The sequence below is a fragment of the Cygnus olor genome, chromosome 22 (genome assembly GCF_009769625.2).
Source record: "Cygnus olor isolate bCygOlo1 chromosome 22, bCygOlo1.pri.v2, whole genome shotgun sequence".
NCBI lineage: Eukaryota > Metazoa > Chordata > Aves > Anseriformes > Anatidae > Cygnus > Cygnus olor.
The window spans coordinates 4,358,092-4,382,446 of NC_049190.1; the positions used below are offsets into that span (position 1 = coordinate 4,358,092).

At 41.9% G+C, this 24,355-nt stretch overlaps 1 protein-coding gene and 1 long non-coding RNA gene across 6 annotated transcripts in view; one reads left to right on the top strand and one right to left on the bottom strand.

Moving 5' to 3' along the window:
* LOC121058632 (zonadhesin-like) overlaps positions 1–1,684 on the bottom strand; it is a 66,803-nt gene extending 65,119 nt beyond the window's left edge. For 3 of the 5 annotated variants that reach the window (XR_005814271.1, XR_005814269.1, XR_005814270.1), the window contains exon 1: positions 33–901. The gene's annotated coding sequence lies outside the window, so the exon portion shown is untranslated. Of the gene's footprint in view, positions 1–32; positions 902–1,611 lie in introns of those variants that run through there. The other 2 variants (XR_005814272.1, XR_005814273.1) reach the window with 2 other exon arrangements.
* Positions 1,559–23,850, top strand: LOC121058635. The gene is made up of 4 exons (XR_005814274.1): positions 1,559–2,000; positions 17,178–17,351; positions 19,363–19,484; positions 23,488–23,850. It is a non-coding gene; the product is annotated as an uncharacterized LOC121058635 (long non-coding RNA).
* Positions 23,851–24,355: the final 505 nt, after the last annotated feature.

Consider the following 24,355-nt stretch of genomic DNA (forward strand, 5'->3'; position numbering starts at 1 on the left):
GAGAACTCCTTCAAACATAAGATAACACATACCTTCCAAGCGTCCTGTGGGCAGAGAGCTTTCACGTTTACTTGTCATTAACTTGCAGATCTATCTAGCTGCTCAGAAAGATAACCATATGAAAAGGACACCACAGGGTCAAAAATTTATTCTTCTTCAGCCTCTATGTGAAATATTTTTGCAGTCTATTTGTTCTGCAATTTCAGGTTCTTCCTGGAATTTGAAAACCCAGGTGAATTCTTCGTAAAATTAGACTCTCCCCTGTAATGTCTCCTATCTTCTAGTTAAGTTTTCCTGTTATAAGAAATACCCTTGGATGATGCACTAGGCTAAACTTCATGAAAGCTATGGTAGTGCTGGGGAGCAAACAGAACTTTGGGTTCTTCTGCAAGTGCAAAACAAGCAGAATATATCCTGAAGCACTTTCATGCACATTATACTTCAGAGCAGACTTCTGTTTAAAAAAGAATTCTCCTACTTTTACAAGTAACATGAAAAATTAAAGATCCAGCACCTGCTCCAACGAAGACTGGAAAGAGATCCTTTTTTTTCCCTGGAAGCTGCAATATCCTCTCTTCGTTTAACTTTCTATAGAACCTCCTGGAAGCCAGAGGCTACTTTGGGCTCTGGAAACATATCAGTTACCAGCAACAGAAACAAAAACGTCTTCCAACTTTCACAGACACAATTTCACTGGGATGCATGAGTCAGACCAAGGATGCCCACTGACTAACATGGAATTACTGGGGAGAACTTCTGTCCAAATAAAAAAAAAAAAATCCTCCATCTTCTGTACCACTGGAGTTTCTATTAAGAAATCTGTATGGCCGCTCGTGTGTCTTCTCACTTCTGCAAGCCTTTAAGAGGGCAGTTGAGGAGGACAACTGGAGAGTCCAGTGAAATCAAAGCTCACTTTGAGAAGAGCAGTCCTACCACATGCACAAAGGATTTCACTCTGTGACCGTTTAATTTTCCTTTTCAGAACAGGATCTTTATGCAGTTTGGACCAGAACATGAAGTGCCTGTTATCCTCGAATTGCTTGAGTCCTCTAATGACAGATTATGTCAGAGCATCTCCGGCCAGGAGGGCGCAGAAGCCCTAACCACAGTGGCAGAGTGTCTACAAACAGGCCTCACGCCCGTCTTCCTAACTAGCAAAGCACCATCTGTTGCACTTTATAAAGTCTTTAATTAAACTCCTCCAGTAGAACTCAGATATATCTGTTTCTTCCTCTTCTGCACACAATTCCTGGAAATCTCTGCAATTATCTTATATTACAGACAAGAATTGCCAATTAAAACCTAATCAGCGCAGTGTAAAGGCAGGCACCAGGCCAACTGCTTCTAATTTTCTTCCCATTTTCGACCCACTTGCCCCTTGTACTTCAAAAAGTTCAGAAAACACAGAAGACGCAATAGAAGGCAGAAGAGGCAAGAAAAATGGTTAGATTCACATTGCCTCATTTCCATTTTCTTAATAAACTGTGAAATTATCAGGTTTATGCACAGATAACGCTCAGGTCAAACCCACCCCTGCGGCATGTGCTAGACTAAGACAAAGAAAGCATCTGCCACCTGTCTGGGGACTCGTTTGGGGAATGAAATACCGACTTGGCGCGCAGAAATGGTCAGTCCTCCCTCTGGCCAGCTGAGCTCTGAGCAGGTCGTTGACTCACAGCAGGTCACCCACCCTGCTGGCACAGCATGAAGCATTATCTGGTCATAGAGGTTGCCTGGTTCAGAACTCTGAACCTCTCAGCACAGATTCTGACATCCAGGGGATCAGCACCAGTTTTGGATCAGCCCACTTCGTCCATCTCTGCAACAGCAAGAAGCTGAATCTGGCCTGACGGACTTCTCTGTGCTGCCACAGAAATGAGCTGCTGGGAGACCAGCACAATAACCTGGGACTCGCTCCAGGACGCTGCAATTTACTTTCACAGAGCAGCAGCAGCAGTCATCTGAAACACCACAAAGCCCCGTGCAGTTTGCACTGGACGGTAAGCCGTAGCTATCCATTCCTGACTATAAAGAAAACAGAGTTTTGCTATTATTTTTTCCTCTTCTGTCAAGAAACAAATAGATGCAGATTGAATTATAAATCTGGGCTGACAGAAGTAATGTACAGATACGTGAAGAAGACTCCAGCGTGGAAAATAAATAGGTGTGTCCTTTTCTTGGCTGGAGGCATTGGAGACTGTATGACTGGTGTGTATCAGCATATTCATTCCTTCAGAAAAAAAAACAAAAACAGTTTGGTTTCCAGAATTGACATATTCATCCTCTCTCCACCAGTGACTTGACTATTGCTTCAGCAGACCTGGCTGTATATTAAAAGGGTTCCCATCTTTCTTGAACTATTTGGTCAGTCCCAAAATTATACTAGTGGTCCTTCACAAAACAGAGAGGTACTATTTTCCTTGCTTTGAACACCAAAATTCATTCTGCTCAGCTCACTGCCAATAGCAATAAACCACTGGATGCCTAAGAAGCATTACTACCTACCTTATAGCAGAAAAGTACCTTCTTGTGGTCTCTGCTCTTCACCTGAAGTGCCAGGGAATACACCTCACCTTGCAGAAAGCTGCAATCAGTCACACTGAAATTGGTTTGCTTTCTGTGTAGGCAATTTTCCTCAGCCATCAAACCTCATAAAAAGTCCATTTTCTAAATGAAAAGTATGCAAATACGCAAATTTGCAAATCTCGTTTTACCCACAGCAAGTCTTTTGGGTAGAAGGGAGCAGGGAGGGAAAAGGAGGCACAAAGGGCTCAAAACTGTGGAGAGAGGCAGGAAGTAGAAATCGCGTTGAGAATAGTTTCTTTACTTATATTTGCACAGATAGAAGTTCTTCAACAGCTTTTAGAAATTTCTCATTAACACAGAAGGAAAAGATCTGTGAGTTTGAATCAAAAACATACTTTGTTCCTGTACATAAACAAGTACATTTCAACTTTATGCCCCCACTTATCTCATAAAATGGCAGGAATTATGCAAACGGCTAAGGGTGGAGTCTCCTCCCATCCACTTCCCTCTCTCTTTTTTCCTTTTTTCCTTATTATTGTGCAGATAGTGCTGCTCGCATACCTAAGGATTAATGCATTAATATTCCACCTTCAGAGCTGCAAAGTCAGGGCCACATCTTTCTTGCATGAACACATGCATATATTTACACACAAACCATCAGAAACAACTCTGCAAGCCCCTGCTACTGACACCTGTAAACCACGTGCATAATTCACATCTGCTTAGGGGGTGCTGCAGTGCCCCACTATGCACACAGCCCAGATGTTCATTAACACCCCTTAACACAGGGCTGGATGTCACAAGATAGCAATACCTCCCAGTATGGAGCCTGCAGATATACTCAGCAATGCTGCAGTGATACAGAGGCTATTTTCCTGTTATACAGTCCCAGAACAAGTCGAGTGCTGAAGAAAGCTGTGAGGTTTAAACAAGGCGCAGCAAAGTTCAGTGACACGTTAAATACAAGCAGACACCATCACAGTCAGGGTGCCAACACGCCCAACACTCAGTTATCCTTCACAGATAAATTAAAGTTTTTCTCCTTATGTGAGCAACAACAGCAGTAAAATAGCAGTGTAAAATTATCCCATAGCTTTATTTTGCATGCTGTTTTGCATGCTAAACTTTATCCCCACCGAACTAACAAAATTAAATGGTAAATTTATAAAGGCAATAAACTTTGAAAAGAGAGCGAAGTTAAATGGTTATAACATAGAATAACACAAAGATCTTCATGCAAATTTAGATAAAGATGCAGAACAGCTTTCCCAAATCACCTCCAGTAGACCCAACATAGGTGGCCAACGGATTAGAGCAGCATAAAAGCAGCAGTAGGGAAATGTGTGGAGGCAGAAAAAAGGGAGGAAATCCTAGCTCTGGAAAAATCAACAGCAAAAAACTCTTGGATTTCTACAGGACTAAGATTTCACCCAACAGTGTGCACACCTAATACCAAAACTGCTTATCAACTCTGAAAGTGTTAGGACCAACAAGAAATAACCAAAATTTGCTGTATTAGCAAAGCCTTATAGCATTCACATACACATAGCATCAGAGGCAGCACAGGTAGGTGAAGAAACGCATGCAAAGAGGCTCAGCTGGGAGAAACTGTCTTAACAACAGGTGCTCCTATAGTTTAAGCAAAAAGTAACGACAAAAAATGTCATCTATTTCTCTCAAATGGGTAAGATGTGCTTGGTCTGCTCAGTACCCATACCCACGGAGCAGACAACCCTGCCTCCTGTCCCACACCACATCAAACTCAGAGCGCCTGGCCCATTCCTACACCAGCTCAGACCATTTTCCCAACATCCTGCCTTCAACAAGGGCTAGCAGAAAATGCAGATGTTAGAAACTGGGCCAGAACAGGCTGAGCCCTTCCTTGGTTTATTCTCCCACAGGTTTTAATTTTCTCTGGTAAACAGCTAATTATAAAACACAGCACAGGGTTGTCTCTGGACATCATCGCAGGGCAGGCAAGACTTCCAAAATTTCATAAAGCCTGCTTCATCACCGCACATACTTCTATTGGTACCTTCTTAGATAGCTGCACTCTGAGTGGACCTCAGGCAGCATTTGTTAAAATGATTACATAATTCCATTGCAGTTTATGAAAATTATACTCCGGTAAGACAATGCTCAAAGCCTTGTATTTCTTTGCACTGCCCTTAGTAAAGGGGCCTGGGAAGGCTAAGTGCCTTTTAACCTTCATTGCCCATAGCCCCTCAGCTCCTGTTGTGCCTAGCAGCAAGGACAACTCCAGCTGCCTTCCTCTTCTTGAGCTGGATTAACATCCTGCACAGATTTGGTGTCAAAAAGGAAATCCAAAATCACACTGAACAGCTAACGCTGTCTTCTGAAGTTTCCACTACTGCAATATTAAACATGGTCTGGAAGGTGTAGGGAGGGACAGGTTAACAAATGCATTTTGTTCGTTGCTCTGAAGTAAATGAATAGACAGAAACGTAATCAGTGATGTTGACTTGGTGCTGCTGCCTGTTCCTTAAGCAGAAGGACTGGACTGTAAGCCCAGTGAATCAGAGCTGACTCTTCAGAAAATGAAATGAGAGGAAGGGGGCCAGTTCTTAGCTACCAAAGCAACCCGATGCTGAAATTACCTAGAGGAAGAAGCAGGACAAACATGCAGAGGGCTTGTTAAAGAGAACAAGGGGAATATTTTTGAGCATACAGAATAATAAATAGGGTTGGCTACACCTCCATTGTGTGCTAGTGAAATCTTAGCCTTGAATGGGACCAGCAAAGAAGAAAATATTTTGGAAAAGCAACGCAGGGATTCTAGGATTTTGCTACAAAGCAGGCAAAAATAATTCCATTCAGACTGTGTGGTCTAGAAGAGATCTTTAGCTTCTGCCTGAGCATGTTTCAAGGATCTCAATCCTTTGTTGTCTCTTGGCCCAGCTCAGAAAAATTACTCTAGGGCATCTCTCCTTGCAAGCACCATGGTCTTCACAGACAGACAATGACATCCAAAAGTTGACGGAGATCAGTGTGTAACAAAAGGAATAGGGCTGATAAACACGTTAGAAGCTAGGATAGGTTAGAATCAGAAAAGGGCTGAACTAAAACAGTGCTATCAGGTGTGAATTTTATGCCCATAGCTGAATTTCATCTCCAATTTTATCAGACTGGGATAATAAAACAGTTGGTGCTATTAAAGTGATGCCCACATGTACTGCAGTAGATCTTCATTTAATATTTTTAATAAAATAAACAATGTTTGTGATTAATAACAAGTACTACCAAACAGCTGCAGCCTTGTTAATTTTATCTCCCATAATTAGAAACAGAGCAGTGTTTTCTGACTCTGAAAACAGCAAAAGCCTCCCAGCATTAGATCAGTCCACATGTAGAGCCAGTATATGGAGAGGGTATGATGGGTAAATAGGGGCAATGTAGAGCTAGGGTGTAACAGTACAGCAGTATTCATCAGTGAATGAACGGGCAGAGTAGTCTCTCTTATAGATTAGAGGCCATTTTATAGTAGCCCTGTTACAGAATGGTGCAGTTGGGTGGTTGGTAGTGACAGTATTTACATATTTTCTATGAAACAGGAGCAGAAAGCTGTTCGTTATTTTTACAGCTGAATATAGGCCAAACAGTCATTTAATGCAAATCTCCACAGAATGGAAACCCAACTGTGTGTTGAATGTGCCAGCTGCAGCTGTTTATTCCCCTCCTCTCTGCATGTATGTGAATGAGATGCTGTAATAGCATGCTCTCCTCCAGTAAATAGAGCTACGGAAAGGTATTTGATTCAAAAGTACAAAGCAAACTGCAGAAGAACAAAGCACAGGGGTTTAAAAAAAAACCCAAACAACAGATTTCCAGTCCTGTAACATGCATGAAGTGGCATGCAGTCCAGAAAGGATCTTAACTTCAAAGGCTCCTCGCAGCACCAGAGCTTTTCTTCCGTAAGACACTGTCACGCATTTTATTAGAAAAAAGAAACTGCTACTGCAAGAGAAGAGTGGCATTAGCTGGTGACCTGGAAAAGTTTGCAACATTTTATTTGAAATTGCCCCCACCACTTCCATTAGATATTTTTTGCCTGAATTCTTAATTAGTACAATCACTCATTCTGCACTACATACTAGAAGACCACTGTAGGATCATTGTTGACTTACACTCAAGAGAATGGGGCAAGTGGCATTTAGGAAAGAGGGAGTCTTACTTCTTCCAGATGAAAATAAGCTTAAAGCCTATTGCATCCTCTAGAAACCTGGATCCTGTCACAGAGGAGCTGAAGTAACTCCCTTTTTAAAGCCTGCTAAGACCTTGCAGAAAGGTTTTAGCTTGGGAAATTGGACTGTCAGAAGTCTCCAAGGCCAAAGCAGCAGCTCGAGTGTCAAAGCCTAGAAAAAAAGAAGACTGAAGTGAGTGCCAGCAGCAGAATACAGAGTGACTGAAAAGATATTTCAAGAAAAAACTAGCCTTTCAAAAACATCAGGCTAGTAATTTATCAAAGGCTGCAAGTGTTATATTAAGGGACCTCACATAACCCATCAGAGGCACACAATGATTTCTCAGTCTCTTCATCCTGAAGTACTGAAAAATTAGATGCTTCAGTATCTGAATCTGAGAATTCCATTAAAGTGACAAATGGCTTCTAACAGGACAGACGAAGCCACTGTGTCTGTCCAGCCAGGAAGAAAACTTCAGGCTAGTCATAACCCATCAGGAATTTAATTGAAAGGCAAAACCATTAAATATTAAATAGTGTAGCTAGCTGAATGCAGAGATACAGAACACGCTACAGCCCTCCAGGCAGCACAAGGTTTGTCAGAGATGGTCACAGTACTACCATCACACACCTCCAGGGTGCCTGAGAAGGTTGGATTTTATGCATGTTAAAGAAACCACTCCAAGTGCCACGTGACTTTATAGGCACCTCTGCACAGAGGAGAGCAGAGTCTGGCCTTCTAGCACACGTACGTCGACAAGCTGGGATGCAGTCAGTTGAACCTGTTGTTCCTTGCAACTCAGCTGCCTCATACCACAGGTTGTTACAGCAAGAGCAGTCTGAAAGCAGTTACCAAGGCAAGGATATGAGCTCTAACGACTTATGCTACCCCATTAGTTTTGTTTTGCATTCATGCCTTTCCCCATCTCACCTGAGATGAGGGGAAGCAGACATTTAAATACTGCCTTTAGCTTCCTGAAGCTAGTAAACAACCACAGGATCCTGATTTCAGGGTCTTTTCAGCATGTGATTCAGACTCATTTTGCCACTCACAGGTGGCTGGGTGCCTGTTTATCCCTGGAAGGTTTATACAGCCTGTATCATATAACTACAGGTGGAGTTCAAGAGATGCCTTGCAGCAGTTAGAAATGTTAAGAACAGGAAAAAACAACACTAGCTTTATATGCAATGCTGATGTACTCTCCAGAACAGTGTCTGAAATAGTTCAGAATCATTATTTCTAACAGGCTTAAATATCTCAATAGCTACTTCTCTTCATTTTTTCCTACTTTTACTTTCTGTAGAGGTGTCACACAACTTTACCTATTGAAGAAACAAGTATTTTAATACGTTAAAATCGGTCCAGTTGTGTAGACTCCTTTCATTCAAGTGCTTGAATTCAGCCCTCTTCTCCCTTTCAATAGCTTCAGCTAGCTTTTGCAACTGCCTTTCTGAATCTCAACCATATTTTTTAAGAAGAACATAGCACAGCCTCCAGAGCTATCTCCAGTCTGGTTATGATGAGCTGAAGAGATCTTCACTTGCCTTAGCTCCACAATTGTTAGAATAACCTATTTCTTTCAATAACAGCTACACTGCACATACTACTGTTTATTCTGTTCTGTGGCTCATTCAGGAAGCAGCACTGCGAAGTATACACTTTCTCCTGGAAGATCCCTTCTGTGGGTCTGAAAAATCCTCCAAAGTGACACATGAAAAAACTTGTTCAATGGGAACTTCCAGATTTTAGAAACAAGTTTTTAATAGAAGCAGAGATCAAGATCATTTGGCAGGGAACAGTGTTCTTAGTACGCTCTGAGAGCTATTACTTTTGTTTGCAAACTCTTTACCTAGTGTGTTCTCCCACATGAACGTCATGAGGCAGGGTAGCAATTGTATCCTGTACTTGAGATACTGAGGCACACGATGCAAACATCAAGAGGAATTTTCAGGGCTTCTATCCTGTCGTATGCTAACCATACATCTAACCCTTTAGGCATTTACAACATGCTGTTGTAGCCTTACGTTTTCTACCAAGCTGATTTCTTACATCTGTAAAGGACTTGCCCTGAAGTGCAGAAGGTAGCTGTCTGGAGTTGTGGCTCCTGCTTCACTACATGGCCATGAACCTTCCCAAAGTGGCAGTGTTATAGGACAACAGTAAAAGCAGCCATTCATCTTCATTGTAGTGCCTTGTCTAAGACCACAAAGGACACATACAGCACAGCAGGAACTGAACTCAAGTCTAAGTCACTGAACTCCTTAACTTCAGGACCTCCTCCTGGTTCAACAAGAACAAGGCACCTCTGCACACAAGCAGTTTCAGCTGCTATCCACTTTACCATAGCACCTGACAGAATGCATGAGATTCAAACATTAGCCTAATACCTCAAAAAAAAAAAAAAAGCTTTTTAGATCCAGCAAGCAGCAGAGTATTGACTTCGGGGCTATTATCTGTGAGCTTTTGATCCACAGAAGTGATACATTTCAAAGTTTCTTCCATCTGTGTAGTCCTCTAGCTAATAGAGCTTATTATATAGAAAAATCTGTGACAAGCTAAAATGGTCTGCACAGCCCTTCAGAGACTAGCAGATAAATTAATCTGTAGATAAACTGATTTTAAATATTTGGGTGTACACTTGGACCTTTTGTGTTGCATCCTAAATCTGCAAGGTGCTAATGTGTCCTCCCATTCACTCTTAAATACTATTATCCCTCCTTCCCCACAGCTTAAGCTGTATATTTACCCAGGCAATTACTGCAGGAAGCTAAGTACTTTATAAAACTATGGTCAGTTGGCAACTGTCCCACTGATCTTTACCTAGGCCAGCCTCACCCCCAAAACATATCTGTGGGAGCAGATGTGCAGCCACACTTTGAGGTACCCACCTTTCCTTTTTTTCCATTTGTTTCTGAAAGCCAAGGCTTGGGTTGTGAGCCAGCCCATGATTTTTTTTTTTTTTTTTATTTTTAATTCCTGTTTACCCTAGCATGAAATTGTTTTCTAGGTAGTGATTAATTCTGCTGAAATGTTTCCCACTCATTGAGTAATGTGCTGTTTGAGAAGACTATGCTGAACCACAGCTTCCCTGTTATCAGCAGTGTCATTACAGCTGTGTCAAACAAGCCCTTTAGCATCTCCCATCAGTTACAGCATCTCTTACTAGCTCCTGTGTGGTCTGGAGGTAGTATGTTAGCTTAGCTTCTCAAACAAAATGGACAGACTAGCACACAGCATAAAGGAATGATTGCAAGCTCACTATTAGCTTCTTTTATACTGATTGCAAAAGCTTGTTTCATACTTTGAGTACACTACATCTTACATGACATTTATAGTGCAGGTGGTCTACCCTGAACACAGGGTAGGTATCACCAGGCCATAAAGTGCTCAGTAAGTGGGACACGAGGGCCTGTCTTCACGTCTCATGTCAGACACCTTGCTCAGTTTTCTGTTGACATCCACAAAGAGTTCAACGTCCTTCAGTTTTGGGGCTGATGACAAACCTGTGCATACGCAATTAGGAAGGAATAACAGCACTGAACTCAACACCAGCTTCTAATGAGAGATGTTACACCAGAACACTGCACAAGATTGTTATTTTTTCAATGAGAGAATAGACTTTAGAGGAAGGCTGAGGAATCTGGTAATCTTCAACAGTAGGCCAGAGTCACTTGGGCATACTATTAATTTAATGGAGAGAAACCATATGGTACCAACAGATTTTTAACTTAAGACATAACAAGACTTGATAACCTTTAAACCAAACTCCTCTAAACTGAGGACTGCCTTCGAAAACCAAACCAAACCTCTAGTTTGAAGGAAGCAACCAGACCTCTATCTCCATGCATTCAAATCAAAAGTAGGTGCCTTCCTAGGAGCTATGCTTGACCCAATCACAACTCCCACTCAAAACAAATTTCAACAAAATTCTGAGCTGCACAGAGTTAGATTAGCTGACCTAACAGTCGCTCTCCTGGCCTACAGATGTTTTCCAGAAGTTGCCATTTCATGAACTCAGGGTAACACACCCATTCCTCAGACTTAAGATCCAAAGCCAAGGAAACATTTGGGGCCTAGAAATATATCTGACATTCTCATGCAGCATTTCAAGTGCAAAACATCAGCAGAAACTAAGAAAAACAGAACTGAGGGCAACTGACAACAGCACAACTTTCACCTACTCCAACAGACCAGGCTTGATACCTAGTCCTACCACTAAGATGTATTAGTAACAGAATCCTACAGATTGTCAAGGTGATTTTTCCCTTCATCTACAGTGGGGCTATTCAATCTAGTTATCTCCTGCTTGCCAGAGAGCTAGGCAGCAGAAGTGTATGTGGATGCTATTGTTCTACTGCCAAAGTTTTTCAGCATCAAGAGAAAACTATATGCATGTACACATCATTAGGAATTAAAAAGGTGTGAACCCAAGCAAAACAAGGTAACTTGTCACATCTTATGAGTTCTGCTGAAATGGTCAGTGCTTTGATTTCATTCTTTATAATCTCATGTCTGTAGTAGAAAGCATACTAACAACCTGTTTCTCCCTAGTTTGCATTCCTTCCCTTTTGCACTGCATTTTCCTGAGAATCCTCTCTTCAGAAGGATTCCTTTTGTTTAAAAAGGGGCCAAATTGTGGTTTTCTTTGACACAGTGCAGGGATTGCATTTAGTTTTGTAACTTTCAGTGTTGTGACAGTTTAACCCAGGGGTTAGTTTAGTTGCCTGGTTATTGTTGTCACGTTTTAATTAGCAAGCTTCTCTCCTTTCAACTCCTTCGCAATTATCTTGCACTAGCCTCCTCCTGTTACAGCATTACCTTTCCTGTCTCATCACTTTCCTCATAGAAAAGAGGGTGGCTGAAAGGAGCAGGAACAAGAGCCAAAGCAGCTTGTTTTCATTTTTCTATTATGCCGGCACAACTGGAAAAATCCAAGACTGAGCAGGGGGAGTAGAGCCTTACCTGAGCAAGCACTTCTCCCTTCTACAAAGTCATGCCAAGGCCAGGTTGGATGGGGCTTTGAGCAGGCTGGTCTGATGCGAGGGGTCTTTGCCTGCAGCAGAGGGGCAGGAACTAGATGATCTTTAAGGTCCCTTCTAATCCAAATCCTTCTATGATTCTATACAGCTGACTTCCAAATTATTCATCATTGCTGCTGCGGAGCTAAGGTAGCAAAGGATTCCTTTCCTGTGCTTCAAGATCACTTTGAAATGCTTTTAGCCAAGGCAGCAGACCTGGACATTGCTCATCAATTAAACTGCTTTGGGCAAGAAGCCACTTAGTACTTTTAGCTATTCTTGTCCACGTGAATAAGAATGGCAGAATTTGGGCCCTTACTAAAACCTCTTCATTAGAATATTTAGTCAAGAACAGAATTTAAGCAGACTTTTTCCCCCACCCCTCCACCTACTCCTTGACCAGCAGGTATTTGCAACTCTTGGCACTGAATGACTTGTGTTAATGTTTCAAGAGATCCCAGCAGCCAGTCTCTTACAGGAATTACCCATCGCTCACAGCTGGACTTGTTCTAAATCATCAGCTTACCTAGAAAGCCTGTACGACCAATTTCCAAGAACACAATCATGTGCTAGATTCTCTTACTGGAAATTCAAGTAGGAAAGGGATTATTTAATTTCACTGGGTCAAAAATATCTAGTAAAAAAAAAAAAAAAACAAAAGACGAAAACCTACAAAGCCCAAATCCTTGTTCTCCCTGTATTTTGACACGTTTTATTTACATTTGAAAAATGAGTGTCAAAACTCCAAAAAGCATTGTTTAGATTTTCGGATGGTCAGTTTTCCTTTAGAAAGCCACAAAGTCACTCACATAGCATTCGCTATGAAGATTGTTTTAATTGTTCTCCTTTCCCCATCCCTATTTCAGGGGAAAAATCATTTAAATGCCAGCTCTGAACAGAATTTATATTCAGAATGGTTATTGCTTTAATTATTGTTTGTCTATGAAATTTCCAAGAGCATCCCTCTTAGGGGACATCTGCAGCTTGCCAGCTGAACAGCTGCCTGAGAGATAAGGCTCATGGGCTCTTTCTTCCACTTACTCAGTACAAATTCCCACCTGATGCTCATGCAACTACAACCTGAAATCCAGGACCGAGGCTGATCTTGCTGCCCCCTAGGACAGCGTGGACATGCCTATCCTGCACAAAGGAGAGTTCAGATATACAGGGAAGCATAACACTGTGCAGACAACCCAAGTCTCAGCAGAACAGCAATGCTTCTGTAGCATACAGATATTTGATCTAGCCAACCTGCGTAATACTATCAGTTGCTTATTTTAGCAACAGTTGAAGACCCTTGCAATACACTGCTCTGTACAGTGGTAACAGCACCAGCCTGCAACCTCACCTCTCAGGTTTAGGTCCCCTTCACATTTAATAGGGTAATACATGCACACAATAACGTAGATCAGGTGACACCAACATTAGGAACATACCATTCCAATCCTAACAAAGTCATTCAATTTATTAAGCCTGCACAAGTAATTTAACATGATTTTGAAAAGCTGTATTAGATCAAAATCAGATGACAGCCAAAATGTTTTGTTATGCCACCAAATGCTGTGGCTTTTGTTGCGAAAACCCATTTGGCTTTGAACCTAGTTTCCCTTTCGTGATCTATTTAGCTGCACAGCAGACCACAGCTGGCATTTCACGACACCATCAAAACTTCAAACCAGCACTGCCTTCCAACATTTTGCAAGCCCGAAGAAAGTGTCACTTAGTGACAACACCTCGAACTATTGCACTTAGTGTTGGTGCTGGTAGGGATGGTGACATTGGCTGGGCAGCAGAAGCGGCATGCATGTATTCTGTTGAAGATACAGTTTCACAAACTCAGGGGAGTGACACCAAGAAATGATTCCTATAAGCATATGGTCACTAGTATGAAACTAGCCCACAGCAGTAGTGGCAAGAAGCTTTACCATATGATAGCTGTTCAGTGGATGAAGTTGTATGCAACTTCACAATAAAAAAAAAAGCTTCTATTGCCTTCCCCAAAACAGGCAATCAGCAGTTTTATTGGCAAACAGACGCCAAGGACTAAATGAGCCAGTGATCATTAATGCTCATTACAGGTCAAAGTTGAGTACTTGAAACATTGTCTACTCTGTAGGGATCTGACTGATAGATGCAATGAGGAGACAGGAAAAAGCCAGCACATCCATCATCCCAGCACCTTTTATGCATGCACAGAACTGTTTTGCCCTGATTCAAGTCAAAGGTAGAATTCAGTGGATGGAAATGTGCATCTATTTACAACAGTCATGTAAAATGGAAACTCTGCAAGGCCAATCACACTACCCATCCTTATCACCGCCAGCATGCTTGAAAGCATGAAGCAGTCCATCTTGCTAGCTTCTATTAGTACTCACCTATGGAGACAAAATCCATCTCTGGTTGTGGGAGTACAGGGAGACAGAATTGATTTTTCAGCCCCCTGCTGATGATCTGTGAAGTTGGAAGCATCATTCTAACAAGCCAAGTAAACACAAGGAAAACTGGGCTGGATGGCACAGGATGGAGGGACTGAACATTATTTCACAAAGGGACTTGAGTGCCCTTAAGATGCTTTATGCTTCGCATTCACTCAGTAGAACAGAAATACTGATAGTTGCCCTAAAAGAAACACATGAGGAGCAGAAGACACTTCACATACCACAATTAGACAGGTCCAGAGGTAAGCTACGTTTGTGTGTGCTACGTTTTCATAGCTGTACAGAAGCTATGTGTAAAGAAGAGAATCTAATAGAAGATGGCAACAGCTACTGCTCTATGAAGAGCAAGCAAAAGTCTAAGAGGACATTTTATATTACATATATATAACTGTACTCTCCCATCAGCATCAGTCCAGGTACTCCTTCTTCACTGAATAAGTGAATTTTTAAAAACTCACACACAAATGTCCCCCCAGTCAAGACATTTACTAAGCTTCGTCTTCCATAGAGAACTCACTGCAAGATGTCACTCCTCAAAGTGGCTGCCTCCCCCCCCTTGAAGGAATTGGAATCAGCAGTGCAAAGGTATAGCCTCTCCCTCCATGAAAAAGCAAGCTTTCCCCAAAGGCTAGTGACAGAGCCCAGGGACCTTCAAAAACACCATCTGTTCCAAGACAACAATTGAGCTCTTCAGAGAAGAATGCACTGCAGTATTTTTAAAGTTGTCAAATACCATGAGGCATTTCTGTAGTGCCTTGCAGAATTTAATGGAAAATGCCAGTCTTGCTGTAAGACTTTCAAATTTAATACAGAGCAAACCCCTGCTGCAGAAATTCCAAGAGTGTATCAATAAGGTCTGTAGAGAACTATGTTTTCCATTAAACTCTACGAGGCTTTATTTAAACAAATAATTTAGACAACTTGATTACATCTCTGTAAAAATTGCATGAGTCTCAATTCCTATTAAATTCCAGTCCTTTTCCTTTTGGGCCCAGCACCACACACTTAAATGACATTCAGAGTCTCAATACACAGCAGTTATAAAGAAAAGTCATCCCAGAGGTGTAGACAGAGAAGGTAAAGAGACCTGCCACAGTAAGATTTTGGTTTTATCTCCCCTCAAATATTATAAAATCCTTCTAGACACTGAATCCCTGAAAAATTTTTAGCTTTATTGTGAATTTGCTTTAAACACTGCAGCATCAACAGCTGCAATGCCCAGTCCTCCGCTTACAGAAGCTGAGTTGATTTAGCCGTCAGTGGACAGCTTTTTGTCATCATCCCAGGCAAGCTGAGCTGCCAAGCTAGGGAACTGCTTCAGTTCAGAGTTTAAGAGGCACCCACTTGCCACCGCTCCACTTTTAACCATTTTCCATCCCCAAGAACTCAAATGAGCAAAAGCCTGACCACACTTAGAAGCATAGAACTGTAACGTCATTCAGGCTGGGAAAGACCTCCAAGATCATCTAGTCCAACTTTTAACCTAGTACTAAAGTCCACCACCAAACCATGCTGCTCAGTTTTACATCTACATATTTCTTGAAGACCTCCAGGGATGGTGCCTCAACCACATCCCTAGGCAGCCTGTTCCAGTGCTGCACAACCCTTTCGGTAAAGATGTTTCTCCTAATACCCAACCTGGGTACCTCCCTGGCACAACTTGAGGTCATCTCCCCTCCCAAGCACCAAGTGATGAGAATAGCCCAATCCCCACCTCACTACAACCCCCATTAAGGTAACTGTAAAGTACAATAAGGTTCCCCTGAGCCTTCTCTTCTCCCATGCTAACCCCAGCTCCCTCAGCTGCTCCTCACAAGACTTGTTCTCCAGACCCTTCACCAGCTTTGTTGCCCTTCTCTGGGCACACTCCAGCATCTCAATGTCCTTCTTGTGCTGAGAGGCCCAAAACTGAACATGGTACTCGAGGTGCGGCCTCACCAGAACAAAGTACAGGGGGACGATCACTGCTCTAGTCCTGCTGACCATAGTGTGATTTCCACGTGGTCCCACAGAGTACCACAATTAACACTCCTGTAGAGCTGTTCCTGAACAACCCTCTAATCCATACACTCCACTATTTTATCTCAGCGGTGTTAAGGGCTCGGATTTAGTAGCACTTGAGGAGCTTGAAGTCAGGTCCTTCCCTCACTGTTCTGCAATAACATCAGTTACATCAGACAGGCTGTCTTCTCAGCTTGGGGAAATGAAGATAATACTAACTACACAACCTGCTGAGAATGTCAGACAGAAGAACCATCCCTTGACATACAACTCCTGCTAATGCTTCCACCTCGCTTCATATCCCAAAACTTTCCTAACAGCTTGCCTCACACGATCTTGTTTTACAGGCACATCATTGACATTGCTAAGATTTTAAACAAGCCCCACAGCAGTGAACAAAGTTCCTAGCTTCCCCCCCAGGCTCTTCTGACATGAGATCCCTCAAGAGCCTCAGGTCCATCACATCAATTTGCGCACACCATATGTGGCTCTGGGTCCCCACCTGCCCATCCGAAGTGATCACGCCAGCTTCCAGAAACTTCCATGGCAGGCATTCACCTTTCTGCTGTTAACCTACCTTCCAAGCAAACCCACAAAGCCATCAACTCCTCTCGTCTACTTTGGCTAATGCAAACAAAGAGCAATACCACTCTGCTACAAATGGTCCCTGCTAATGGCTTTTCTTGTGTTGCAATCTAATTTAATAACTAACAAAAATGGCTGGTTCAGGAGAAGAGCTTATTTAATGCTTTAATTGGTACTTATTTTTAACAGTTCATTAGAAAGGCAGCATTTTCTGCGTGGTTTTACAGCCTACCTGACCTGACAAGCAGGCGGCCAGCCACTCGGATCACACAGGGACACTAATTAACAAGCCCCAGGTCAGCAGTCTCTTTACAAACACATTAGGTGCTGCAGTAAGGTCACAGGGGGAAACAGAGACAGCATGCTGAACAGTAAAAGCCTTTTGTTTCCTTGTTCCACCTCTCTAGCAAGACAGCCCACAGATGGATTACACAGGCCAACACCATCATCGTTTCAGCAAGGGGATTTGGGGAGCAGCAGCATCTGGCAAGAGGCTCTGAATGCCCTGCAGGACTCTGTGTTACCATGTCACCTAGTTTCTGCAGGGGTACATCGATGCTCCAGGGACTACACTGCGGCAGGTAGGACATGCGTGCATGACCTCTCCTTCATGTGGTATCTAGCCACTCCATAGCAAATATATCTGTGGCACAGAGTCACCTTGGAGCAGCTCTACATGCACTAGGGAGGTCTGGGGCACTCTGCTGCAACAAGACTGTCATCAGCTGGAATGGAGAGCCCCAAATATTTAGCAGCCTTCACCACAGTGAATTAGTGCCTGTGATTCTAGGGATCCAAATTCTACTCCCAGGTTCAATATTCATCCCTTGCAAGGAGGCAAAACCATGTCAAACAGACTGAAGTCTAAATGCAGCTGCTTCAGCCTTACATGGGTTTCAGTCACTTGGGTATGACACTTCGTGTATTACCCCCACATATCTCAGGCTACACTGCCACCTGAAAGTGCTCATTAACCTGATAAGATGCAGCTTTAGGGTAACTGCTTTTCAGCAGGTTTATGCGGAATAAAAGCCCTATATAAAGCTCACAGGAGCCTACAGTAAACACAGGCTCAGGGGCTTTGTAAGCCTTTCTCGTTTCAAATCAGGAAGCATGAAGGTTCATTAATAGAAAACAGACTTCTAAAAAAAACTCGAGTCTGAGGTAAAGGCAACTATATCAAAGTCTCTCAGAAAACCATGTTTCCTTACATGCTGCATGGATGTTTTTTTCATAAGAATTGTTTACACTCAGGGGAAAAACAAATCCATTCAGCTTTAATACTGCATTAAAAACACATTCAGACCCAACAATAAGAAAGGCTCAGCCCTTTCGTGTACTTTTTGGCATGCACCTGGATATCTTATTTATGTTTTTTACAGATTTTTTTAAAGCTTTATTTCAAGGACTACAGTAACCTATCACATCCTTTGAAATAAAGCGCAATAATCCAGATGTTTTCACCCAATTGCCCCTTTTCTGAAAGGAGTCTTCCCTCCTTCTTCCATTAAAAGGATCACATCAACATGCATACACATAAACTCTTCCCATAGCCAACGGTATCATTTGATGCTCACCCTTGGCTGGATTAGAGTGACACTGAAGAGGTCACAAACCTCAGTGGAAAAAGGTACAACACAACTGAGCATTTTAGTGCCCCATCTTAACAAAAAAATAGGGCTGGGGCTAGTAAGATGAAAGCTTGACCCAGAGATGTCAGGTAACCCATAAATCAGCAGAAACCTGACTTAATTCAGTTGTGTCACTACTCCTATTGGATGTACACAAAGCTTTTTCCCAGGAAGGAAAATTCTATTACTTCTGTTGCTCTGTTCTAGATTTAAGGTATTCCAACCTCTCTTAATGGTCCCCAGTAGTTTCTTTCAACAGCATGTCCAGTCTTCTCCCTGCATGAACAACCATTCTTTTACCCTAAACTTGCAACAGCACTGCTTTTAAGCATGCTACCCCAAAGCTAGTTGGTTTCCATCAGTAGATGGAGCAATATGCAGGCAGGATATCTAATCTGAACTATTAATATGAAGGCAGCAATAAATCTGACAAAGCACTCGATTTGCAAATGCAAAACAAGTGCGGAGAGTTAGCCAAACTGCTTCGGAGTCAGTAACAGTGGAAAGTAAAACTGCAGCATCTCACTCCAAGGAATCAAGACAGAGTCCCTTTCCTGTGATGCTAGAGGTACTGGCCTGTACAACCCATCTGCTGGTTGCCCTGCTGCCCAAGTGGGACTATGCAGGACGAGCTAGAAAGAAAACCTGGTGCTATACACAGATGGTTGCACCTGCAGTTTGAGCTTTTTTTTTTTAAACCAGAACTGCGGTAAACCTCATGCCTGGTCCTGAAGACAAATTCATATGAATTGTATATATGAATAATATCGTAGGAGTTTCTGAACTTCAATTGTTGCATCTGTACAACTGGAGACCCTTCAAGGGTCAGTTGAAAAATGAGTTGGTTAATGCAGCAACTGCATTACTTCCCATTGGTTTGCACATACCAGAGTTTGCAGCTCTTCCCTTCTGTTAGATCAACAGCTCCAAGCTGACAAAAGCTCAGCCTTTTCATCGGCAGATTCCCACCTACCCCTGAAGAAGCTCACAGAAAAGCCTGTTCATGTACGTGAACTAGCATCACCATCTCTAACCCTGTCCTATTTCAAGCTAATAAAAATGCAAGACAGCAGCAATATTGTGGTAAGTGGGATTAGAAAACATCTACGCAATATTTTCCTGTTTAATCAATTAGAACCACTCACAAAAGCCATTTTTCTATAGAAATGCGTAAAACCAAAAAGTTCCCTAAGCAGTTCAGTCAAGCCATTTATTTGGCAATTTTAGTCTTTAGATACATGCTTAAGTGTGTATCGCTTAAGAATTGATACTTCTAACTTAATCAGAAAGAAACATTACGTGGAGTTTTATTATCTAGTATGAATGCCTACAGAAGCCAGGCACTTGCTGTGTACTTTGCACTATTTCATTAACTGGCTTTACTTGCGTCATTGCATTCATTGTGACAAACGGTCTGAACAGAAAGGCAAGCTGTGCAACATATATACTAATACCAAGGGAAGGACAGCATTAACCATGAACAGCTTAACTACGGAGCTGGTACAACCTCAAGGGAATTCTGATGTTACTGTTACACAGATACAAGGACATTCAAAATAGAATAACATTCTTTGAAGGTCATCACAACATTGTGATTAAAACCAAAGACAAACCTGCAGAAAACCAAGGTCACAGGTACGGGAACCGAGCTAGTGCTGCTACATTTTCTTTTGTCTTGCTTTCTTCTCCCTACTACAATTCAGACAACAGTACCAATTTTCTCATGGAATTAAAAAAAAAAACAACACTTCCCTAGTGGGGAGTTAAACCTTGCACTCTGTTCCACCAGCACCCCTACACCACCCCAGCTGTCAGCCCTGGGAGCTTGAGAACCTTTTCACAGATGGGAGAACCAGACTTGGTCAAGTGAAGCAACACACGTAAGGTCACAGAACAACATGGAAGCAGACATGGGAACAGAACATCAGCCTCCTTTTTCAGTCCTACATCCTTACTGCTTTGGCCAAGCATTTTTCTAAAACCAAAGAAACACTACCATGACTACAGGCCACTTTTATTCCTTTCCTTACTAGCTTATCTGAAAGTACGATGCTGAGTATTTTCCTCCCCAGCTAACAATACAGAAACTAAAATGGTTCTGACGCTTGCATGATGGAAACATTCCTACCCCAGGGATTAGCAAAGTACCACTACCCCCCTACCCTCAACCAAATAAACCATCTTAGTGTTTAGAAGACTTATTTTTCACATTTTGTGTAAATTTATTTTATGCATGAACATAACACCCAATCCCTGACAGTCCCCATTTCAGAGGAGTGTGGATGCTGCATTTGTATGCAGGGTGCTGCATATGTGTGTATGATAACAAGATTCAAGCTGGAAACAAGTGCTCATTACCATGCAAATATAGCGACTGGGCTGAACCTGTCTGCTAATCCTCAAACTCCACCCAGCTCCTCAGTGACTCTTACTGCTGAAGTCATACAGAACACTTCTGCTGGATCTCCAGAGGGCCAGAATAAACCCTCACCTAACTTTATCAGACAAGAATTACAGCAGGACCAATTTCACACAGACTAACAATACAAGCTGGAAGTAATCCTAAGCACGACTACTTCATTTCTGGGTGTCTCAATGAGCATCTGCTGAAGAAAATACTTTGCAAAGGATAAAAAGGAAAATGTTGCTTTATGAATAATGCAATTTTAACACAATGACATGTTGGAAATAAGCCCAAGCCTTTGAGCATTTCAGTAAACACCTTTGTGCCACGAGGAAGCAAGGGAAAACAGTATGACAAGATGCAGGAACAACTGAACTGCCACTGGTACTTTCACAGAAAAGTCCTCAGCTGGGCTGATGAAGATCAGAACTGTCAAACAACTTAAATATGATCAATTACGACACCTGAGAGCAGATGTCTTACACTTCATTCTGGAGCCATCTTGAAGATTCAAACTCAAAATCTTAAAATGATACCACTGATAAAACTATGCTTTAGTGTATTTCCAGGACATTTAAAATTTAAGTTACCTAAGGAAGTTCTGGAAGGTATCTGACACCTGAGAATTTTACAAAAGCCTGGAGATCATTTTCAGGATTTTATATCCAGGCCTGGTTTACTAAAATTAAAAACATTCCTTACTCATTCCTTGTTGAAAAAATGAGTAAAAGAAAATCCTCTGTAAAACAATATCTACATAGTTTTCTTAAAAATTTGAAGTTTTAGAAGACATAGTAAAGCCTCTTTCCACTGAATCCTGTGCAGGGGCTGGAAACCAGCACAGGGGCATGGAAGAAGTTCAGACCTGCAAACAAGGCTTGCAGCAAGGGAAAACTTACTTTTATAACCCAGTATTTAGTTCCAGTAGTAAAAGGAAAACTACCTGGCACCCTCTAAGATACATTCGGCACACACAGTTGGACCCCATCAGGACTATTACTAGCAAGCCCCTGGAATTTGCTTTAGTATTTCACCCGTTGTTTGCACTGAGTGTCTTGGACTGTCTTACAAGTGCTTTAAGCATCTGAAAAAGAATTCTGAAGTTTCATCAGAAATAATTTAGAACACGTCCTGAAGAAGCCATTTTCAGTATGCACAGAAGGCAGCCAGAGGGTAAGTGTCTTGCTTGCTTCTAAGCTCAAGTCCTTTCAGAAAAAACCCAGGCTGCAGGAGGTAAAGTACAATAGCTATATGGTTACAGAGGTTTCTAATAAAGGAATAATCAGATGAATTAATCTTCTATCTTAAACATTTCTTGCATATACAGGAAATGCAATATTCATTTAAAATATTGCATACCATGTACACTATAAACCACCATGGAAGGTGGAAGCCTTTGAAGGATGACTGCAGCAGTTCCTCCATATGCTGTACCATCTTTCTTCCTCACGTAGCACCTCTTCATTTCATTTTTTGTGCTTATACTTAATATTCAGCCTGCATGATAATTTCAGGAACTCTCCCCCCAATTAATAACATGCAGATTTATACAGTTCTCTATTTTGCATACCTAATTCCCCCACAGTTTGCCTGCTTTACTGTAATTCCTCTGATGTTTACTTTGTCTTAGCATTCTTGCTAAGTTAAAAAGGAACTCACTTGAACATTCATTATTAATTTCTCTTAAGTATTTCCAATTAATTTTCTGAATAGATTGGTACTTTATGACATTTGTTATTGATTGTTTGGAAGCAAACTTCCAATTACTAAAGCAGCACAATTTCCTAGCTCAGAACTGTAGTTTGAACGTTTTTCTGCTAAGCAATGAAATCTTGAAGCAGCAGCATCCCTTTCACAGTCAAAATTGGAGCCCAAATAGCTACAACAGGCCATAAATCCACTCTTTGCATCTTAATGGGCACATACAAACAAATCACAAGACTGCTTTTAGCAAAGCAGGCTGAAACCTACAATTTTAGGAGTCCATAACATTGCAAGAAGATCCCATTACATGCATCTTCACCACTTAGTGGCTCATATCAAATGAAATCCAGAAATGCGAGCTCACCATGAAACTTGTATAACCCTTAATGAGACAGACAAAAACTGAAGAACAAAAACTGAAGAGCTGGAGCAGTTTCTCGTCCAACAGTCATTGGAGCCAAGTTAGCAAAAAGCCCAGGAATGCTACAAAAGTCTGAATTTTAGCAACACCATTTTCCTTTACTCTATTACGAGGCCTGAGCAGCACCTGAGTGTTAGCAGACAAATGGAAGACCACGGTGGGTCATCTTAACTTTTAAATCCCCCTCCCCTTCTTAATTGAATGGTTTGTAAGAGGGTATTTAACTCGACCCCAGAAGCATCTGAAGCAAGGGTAAGAATATCCAACTCCCTTGCTCCTGCAATACAGTACTTTGAAGAACATTACAAAACCTGATTTCCACAAGAACAAATGAATCCAGGAAACATTCTGTAGTGATGCATTCAGGGAGTCCATGTTTGTTATCAAAATTCAAAGTGATCATTACAAAGCACCAGGGCCGTTGTAAAAGAGAAGCCCAAGTCATATTCCTTTGATATAACCTTCAGTCAAACCTTCAGCTCAGAGACAACAGGGTCTGGTAGTTCTTTGGCCATGATCTAATACCTCTACTACTAAACCTGCACTTTCCTGTACAGGCCATGGGAGATCTATTCTACGTAGAGACATTCATCAGCAGATGCAATATAATTATCTATGCCTGGTACTGTCTCCTTGTAGATCCAGGCACATTCTAATACAAGTTTGTTTGTTTTTTAAAGCATCAGTCCTGACACCAAGCAGCTCATTAATGGTAGAAGGTCCTGTCACTACAGAAACTCACTCAAGGAGGGCAGTAGCTGTGCTCCTCTGACTGCCTTGCTGGATAGTCCAAAGTACACCTAGGTTGGGATCCACTTTTGGTTGGGAGGTCTGACAGGTGAATTTCTTAGGCATCGCTCAGACACTGTAAGCTTTAAATCACAACAGCATCGCTGCACAAAGGAGCTCATTCTTACCCTTCTATCTTCTGCTTGCTAATGCCTTCCAAACTACATTTGTGCTCTCTTCCTACAAACTCAGGAAATAAAGTCAAGTATTTGGCTTTTGCAGAGATTCTTGAAAGATCTCTTTGCATTGCTCAAGTCTTAATTTTAGAGGCAAGAGATCAGCCTAGAAACCTTTACAAGACCTCAGGTCTGTACAATGCTCTAGCAGAAATGCATTGCTAAGCAACACTATCTAGCCGTGTCTGGGCTGTAAAGATATTCTGGCCAAGAACACAAAGGCAGGGCTCATCAGAATTACAATTCTAAAGTGTATGCCTTTGCCACTGCCAGACAATAATATCCCCAAGGGGACGTAGGGTCAGTATTCATGTCAGCCGGCTTTCATTCTGAGGCAGATGGATGTTATCTGTCTGCCTGCCTGAGTGGCCCAGCCTTATCTCAAGATTTTTGAGCCTGATAATGACTTTAAGTGTTTGAAACTACAGTAAAAGACTTGAATCCAAAAAGGGACAGGACT